This window comes from Mauremys reevesii, linkage group 1, assembly GCF_016161935.1.
Source record: "Mauremys reevesii isolate NIE-2019 linkage group 1, ASM1616193v1, whole genome shotgun sequence".
Taxonomy (NCBI): Eukaryota; Metazoa; Chordata; order Testudines; family Geoemydidae; genus Mauremys; species Mauremys reevesii.
This window is the reverse complement of record NC_052623.1, coordinates 9,931,712-9,938,347: the sequence shown is the minus strand read 5'-3', so window position 1 is coordinate 9,938,347 and position 6,636 is coordinate 9,931,712. Positions and strand designations below refer to the sequence as shown.

Genomic DNA, 6,636 nt, shown 5'->3' with positions numbered 1-6,636 from the left:
CCTAATCACATCAGCCACGCCATCAGGGGCTTGTTCACTTGCACATCTACCAATGTGATATATGCCATCATGTGCCAGCAATGCCCCTCTGCCATGTGCATTGGCCAAACCAGACAGTCTCTATGCAAAAGAATAAATGGACACAAATCTGACATCAGGAAGCATAACATTCAAAAACCAGTGGGAGAACACTTCAACCTCTCTAACTACTTAGTGACAGACCTGAAGGTGGCAATTTTGCAACAAAAAAACTTCAAAAACAGGCTCGAATTAAGTATGCATATTTCCACCTTTTCATGTTCTCTGTATGTATAAATATCTCCTGTCTGTGTGTTCCATTCTATGCATCCGAATAAGTGAGCTGTAGCCCACGAAAGCTTATGCTGAAATAAATTTGTTAGTCTCTAAGGTGCCACAAGTACTCCTGTTCTTTTTACTACATTTTAAGTCCCACTCTAACCTGAGAAATCATCTCTGAAAGCAGATCAAAGGGGAAAGAATGTACAGATATGTAAAAGTTATGCCAAAACTTTTCCTTGTAATACAAATATTACAAATCAAACTTTCATGATGTTCATGTATACATAAAACCAGCAGCAGAGTTGGTGGAATCTCTGCAGGACAGCGTGGTGGTAATGTTACTGCTGAATGGCTTTTGCTTTAGTAATTATTTCAGAAGTGCTCCACTTTCTCTTAGCAATGGATTTGTGCTATTAACTCTTAATTCAGTGAACAGTTGTATGATACTGTCTCCTGGTAACTGACCAGAAGCTGTGTCTAAAACTGACATTCAGGACCATGAACAGAATCCCTCTGAAATACCTGTGCAATACCTTCATAAAAGTCATGCGAGAACCGAACCACTGGTTTCTCTTGCAGCAGAGTAGAGCTGAGGTGCGGGGAAGGGTAGTGTAATAGTGGTTGTACATAATTTACACCCATTTAAGCCCATTCACCCATTTGTGATGCCAAACCCTCACTCGACCCGCTGAATTAACTGTCTGTGTTAGCTTGTAACTTGCCATGTAGCTACAGACCCTTGCCTGGGGATAAGATGCGGGTCCTGTGCGGATGAAGAGAAGCCTGTAGGATGATCGAAATCTCTGGATTCAGTCAACATTGGCCAGGCACTTCATCTCCTCTTGGTGGGATTATTGGGGATCAGAATGTATCAGGGTCAGCACTTGTTAAGGGAAAGTTAATATATCCAGGTTCTGATCGAATATACCATGTAAATCTGGAGTGATGCAGTTGAAGTCAATGTTATTGAATTAAGAACCTATCCCTAAGAATTTATTCCATGCGCTGGAAAGAGGTAGTGGCAGAACAGATAAATACAATGACCATTTTCTCCAAGCACTTTCCATGTACTTATACATGTCATAATACAATGTGCAACACTCAGAAGTGGAGAGCCAGAAAAGGTGTCTTTGGTAAAGTCACAGCTGTAAAATCGCACAGTGTTCAAATGTGCTGCGGCACTGCCAACCAGAAGATATCAATGGGGCCAAGAGCTTAGGACTGGATATTAGTTTGGGTAACCATAAAATTCAATTACAGTTGTCCGGTAGTTTTCAAATCTCTTGGAAGGGCTCTAAACCTTCCTGATTACCATCACAAAATGTGTCTGATTAATAGGTGTAAGGGGGAAGCATTCCCTGGGAGCAGATATCTCATACCTGCCTATTGCAGGGCTTCTTCCACCTTCTTCTGAAGCTTCTGGAACTGGCCACTGGATACTGAGCTAGATGGACTACAGGTCCAATCCAGAGTGGCAGAGCCTATCTTACAATTTGTGGTATAAATCCAAGACTATGTTTTTGCTGATATTCCTTGATATCCTGGGAGTCTCTAGACTTGCACTGAGAACAGCAAGGTGTCTTGCTAAATATCATTGAGTCTCCTGTTCTTTTATGTTTCAGAAAATAAAGTTCAAAACTCCTCAGACCTGCCCAGTACATTATGTCAGCTGTCAATGACACCAAATTCAACTCTGCAGTGTTCCTTCTCACCGGGATACCTGGGCAGGAAGACATCCATCCCTGGATCTCTGTCCCCTTCTGCTTAATGTATCTTATTTCAATAGTAGGAAATTCAGTTATTTTGTTCGTTATAAAAACAGATCCAAGCCTCCATGAGCCCATGTACATTTTCCTTTCCATGTTGGCCATCACAGACCTTGGCATATCGATAGTCACAATACCGACAACACTGGGCATATTCTGGTTTAATTCTAGGGAGATCAGCCTTGATGCCTGTTTAGCCCAGCTGTTCTTCATCCACTCACTTCAATGCATTGAATCCTCCATGCTCTTGTTGATGGCCTTTGACCGTTTTGTTGCAATCCGTGACCCGCTGAGATATGCTTCCATCTTAACCCTGCCGAGAATAGCCAAGATGGGACTGGTGTTTGTGCTAAGAGGGGTGGCCATAATATTCCCACTCCCTCTTCTCCTGAAACGGTTCAGATACTGTCGAGCCAATGTCCTGTCCCATTCCTACTGTGTGCACCAGGACGTCATGAAGATGGCTTGTTCGGATATCTCAATCAACAGCATCTATGGCTTGTTTACTACACTCTTAACAGTGGGGTTGGACTCACTGGTCATATTCTTCTCTTATGTGATGATCCTCAAAACAGTGCTGAGTGTCGCATCCACTGCAGAGTGCCTCAGGGCCCTGAACACCTGTGTCTCCCACCTCTGTGCTGTCCTGCTCTTCTACACACCAATGATCGGCCTGTCTGTGATACACAGATTCGGGAAGGGCTCTTCTCCCTTGCTTCAGATTCTCTTGGGCTACATCTACCTGCTGGTTCCACCCCTGATGAACCCAATTGTGTACAGCGTGAAAAGCAAACACCTTCGTGCAAGGATAATCAGGGCGTTTGTCAAGTGAAGAGTCAGTTCATCACCCAGCTTCAATACTGGTGACATGGTAGCCGAAAAACACGGGCCATCTATTCCATCCTGGACCTGACATCCAAGACGACATGAGCTACTCATCTGCACTGTGTAGAGAGAGGTTCAGTTGGGGTCTAAGGCCTGGAGGATTGGGAGAGGGGCTGGTAAGAGAGGACAGTGCATTGTGGGAAGAAGACCAAAGCAGGTAGCAGCATTTACAGAGTGACTGTGTTTGTGGAGAGCTGGGATACCGGTGGAATATTGGCCCGTAAATTGCCACATTGGTAGATGCGCCAACCTCAGGATTCCTTTTGATACACTCAGTAAAGTAAACGGTTTTAGAGTGGTAGCTGCATTAGTCTGTATCAGGAAAAACAACTTTTGACACTAATAAATTTATCTGGGCATAAGCTTTAGTGGGCTAAACCCCACTTCATCAGATGCATACATAAAATGAAGAGGGTTGGATGATGTTTCCCATTACACCTGGCCTGTCACTGTCCCATTTCTGGCTAAACATCCGCAGGCCATGAAGAAAGCTGTTCTGCAGTCACACCCCTGGCCTTTCCTGAGCACTCTGGGTGCTGTATGATATATGAGAACTGCACCAGCTGCGGATAGGGGTATTCAATCGGCACGGACACCCACCCTTCCCCCACGCCCTCCGCCACATACTTGTGACAGAGTCGTGTCAGAGACATGATTAACATAGGATCCCTTGGAGAAGCCATTCAGGGAGCCCCGTCGATGGCTGTGCACACCACATACCTGCTGAGCTCACTGCCCACCAAAGCATAGGAATGCTGAGTGTCTGAGTGAGGGTCTGACACACCAGAGAACTGGCAAGAGATTCTCTCCTCCTCTCCTCCATTTGTGCTGCCCCAGATGCTTGAAAAAAGAGTGGAGACGGTCCTCAACTCCCCCACAGAGGCACAGCGAGCTCCTTTTCCAGCCCAGCCCATTCAGTTTAGGGTGACCGCTTTTCAAAAAGCAAAAGTGTGACACATGTAGGATCCTCGTCCTCTCTGTGACCCCACCCCTGCTCCTCTTCTTCCCCCTTGAGGGTCCACACTCTGCTCCTCCTCTTCCTCTGAGTCTGCCCCCTCTGCCCCATCTCTTCCCCCAATACCACACCCCTACGCCTCCTCGTTACCCAAGGCTCCACCCTCTCTCCAGGCCAGAAGCTAGAGCCGCAAGGTGGTCAGAGCTGCCCAGGGAGCAAGAGACACTGTGAGGAGCCCCAGACCTTCCACCTGTCCTAGACAGGGGGATGCAGAGTGCAAGAGAAGCCCCCAGCCTGTGTCCCTACCCCAGGATGCATGCCCCAGGGGAAGGTGGAGAGTCTGAGGCTCCCTGCAGCAGCCTGGTATCCCGGGGTAGCTCTTACCACAGCCCAGTTTCAGCCTGTCTGGGGGGCGGAGCCTTGGGGAAAGTGGAGGAGCAGGGGGAAGGGATTAGTGGAAGGAGATGGGTCAGGGGGTGGGGCCTCCAGGGAAAAGGAGGAGAATGTGGTGTGACAAGCCTGTACCAGCAGTGACCCCAGCAAGGAGGTCGGTGGGGGGCTACTGAGTAAAGAAGGAGGATGGGGCCGGAGGATAGGAGAGCCTATGTTTCGGAGGAAACTGAATTAATGTGACCCCATAAAGGGGGCTCTTGTTTTTAGTATTCCAGGCTGAGAGTAAGTCATTGCAAGGACCCTAGAAGAAAGCTCAGGGTGCCTACTGGGCTTCCTCAGACCCCCAGGGAACAGTCTGGGTCGGCACCTGTCATCAGGGACTTGGCCAGAGTGTCTGTTACACGGGGTTCTTGCAACCCAAAGCTCTCGGTAACTTTTACTCTGTGTGAGGAGGTGCCAGGAAATAAATCAGGGGAGACACGGCCGTCCGACCGATAGATGGCTAGCACAAACAGGACAACACAAGAGTGCTTTCACTTAAAGCTAAACTTACTTAGTCTCAAGCACTTACACACGTCCACAACAGGTTAGTAACACATCCCCAACCCTCGATAATTACTCGAAGCTGAGTATGGCTCTCCAGTGGCACAGTGGCAGCCCGTCTGCCAGTGGGGAACACAAGATGCATCCAGAGGGAGAGTCCATTCCCAAAGAGTCCCACTATCTCAAGCTTTTCCCCCTTATTTATACATTAGTAATAGAATGACATGTCCCTTACAGAAAACTTGTTAAGCAAGCAGTTCCAATGGTCAAGCAGGAGGCTCCTTCTGATTATTGATTAACCAGGTGTGGGTTTTTCCAGAGTTTGCAGCCTGGAGACCCCAATAGGCATTTCAGGGGCACATCCTGCTCTTCTAAAGTGTATCAGCAACTTCAACACAATTCTTATCAGGAAGGATGCGGGGTCAAGCTGCCCTTTCTGTGGCAGCCAAAACTCCCTCCCCTCCTGCCTTGGTGAAGCTGAGTTTGCTACATGGCCACTTTTAGCAATAAGCCATAGTGGTTTCAGGCACTTTACTGGTTTGCCAAAATCTCCCCGTACATGTGATGTGCTCTTGGAAGCCGTTACCAATGGGCGGAGGTCAGCCCATCCCCTAGGCAGCTCTAAACTCCACTGAGGCACTTGGAGAACAGGCCAGCAAATCAAACCACTATAACAGGCTCCTTGCCATCCGCACTCTCTGCACCGCAGGGGGGAGCTCTGCTGGCACAGCAGAGAATCCAGCCAGGCCTGTCACCGCTCGGATGGCTGGAAGGCTGGGCCTGTGGTCTGGCACTGCTCTGTGACTCAAGACAGCTCAGTTTGATTCCCTTGTGGTGCATGACCATGGACAAGCCATTGGCTGTCTCTGAGCTTCTGCACAGGTGGATAATAGCCCTGCCCTGCCTCACAGCGGTGCCGGGAGGATAAATACATTCCAGGTGCTCAGATACCCTGAGACCCTAAGATCCGGGCTGTGTCAGGGTTCCACAGAGCAACACCTCTGACATTGGTCTATAAAAGGCCTCTGACCACAGCCTCCTGTGACAGCTGGCTTGTGGAAAGCCCCATGAGTCCAGCCCCTTGGTCTCTGTGGCAGATGTGGGGGTGCTCAGAGGTAACAGTGAAGGGTAGGTAGTGGATTTTTGAGAAGAGTGTTGGAGTCTCATTGGGTCGCCGAGCGTTTCAGCACAGTCACGTGACCAGTGTTTTCAGCCATTGAGGCTGAATGGGTCTAACTGAGATGCAATGGAGCAATGGCCATGGGGACCTCATCTTAGACAGTCTCCCTCATCTGGGAGAAAGTAGTCTGAGAGCACCGTGGCCACGTAACATGAACACAGCTAAGCACTATGGTAACTAGGCCCAGGCTCACACAGGTTTCAGTTCCCAGAGGCTGCTTCCAGAAGAAAGGGGCTGTGACGGGTTGGGCCACAGAAACCCCCCTGGGAGCTGCCACCTGATGTGCCCAGACTACTTCTATCCCTGTTTTCCCTACCAGCCCAGGACCTCAGCACCCTGTCTTGCTGAGCCAGACACTCCTGTCTGCTCCAACAAAGACCCAGGGTTGGAATTACTTGCCCTAAAGCTGCAGGTTTACCTGAAAGCAGCTCACAGAAGTGTGCTTGTCTTTAGCACTCAGATGCCCAACTCCCAGTGGGGTCTAAACCCAAATAAATCCGTTTTACCCTGTATAAAGCTTATGGAACAGACAGAACAAAGTAAGTCACCAAGAAAAATGAAATAAAATGTGCAAATCTATGTCTAATTAAACTAAATACAGATAAGTTCCTCAC

General features: G+C 48.4%; 1 pseudogene; it reads left to right on the top strand.

Annotated features, from left to right (window-relative positions):
- The first annotated feature begins 1,071 nt into the window (after nucleotides 1-1,071).
- Nucleotides 1,072-2,898, top strand: LOC120395383 (annotated as a pseudogene).
- The last annotated feature ends 3,738 nt before the right edge of the window (nucleotides 2,899-6,636 follow it).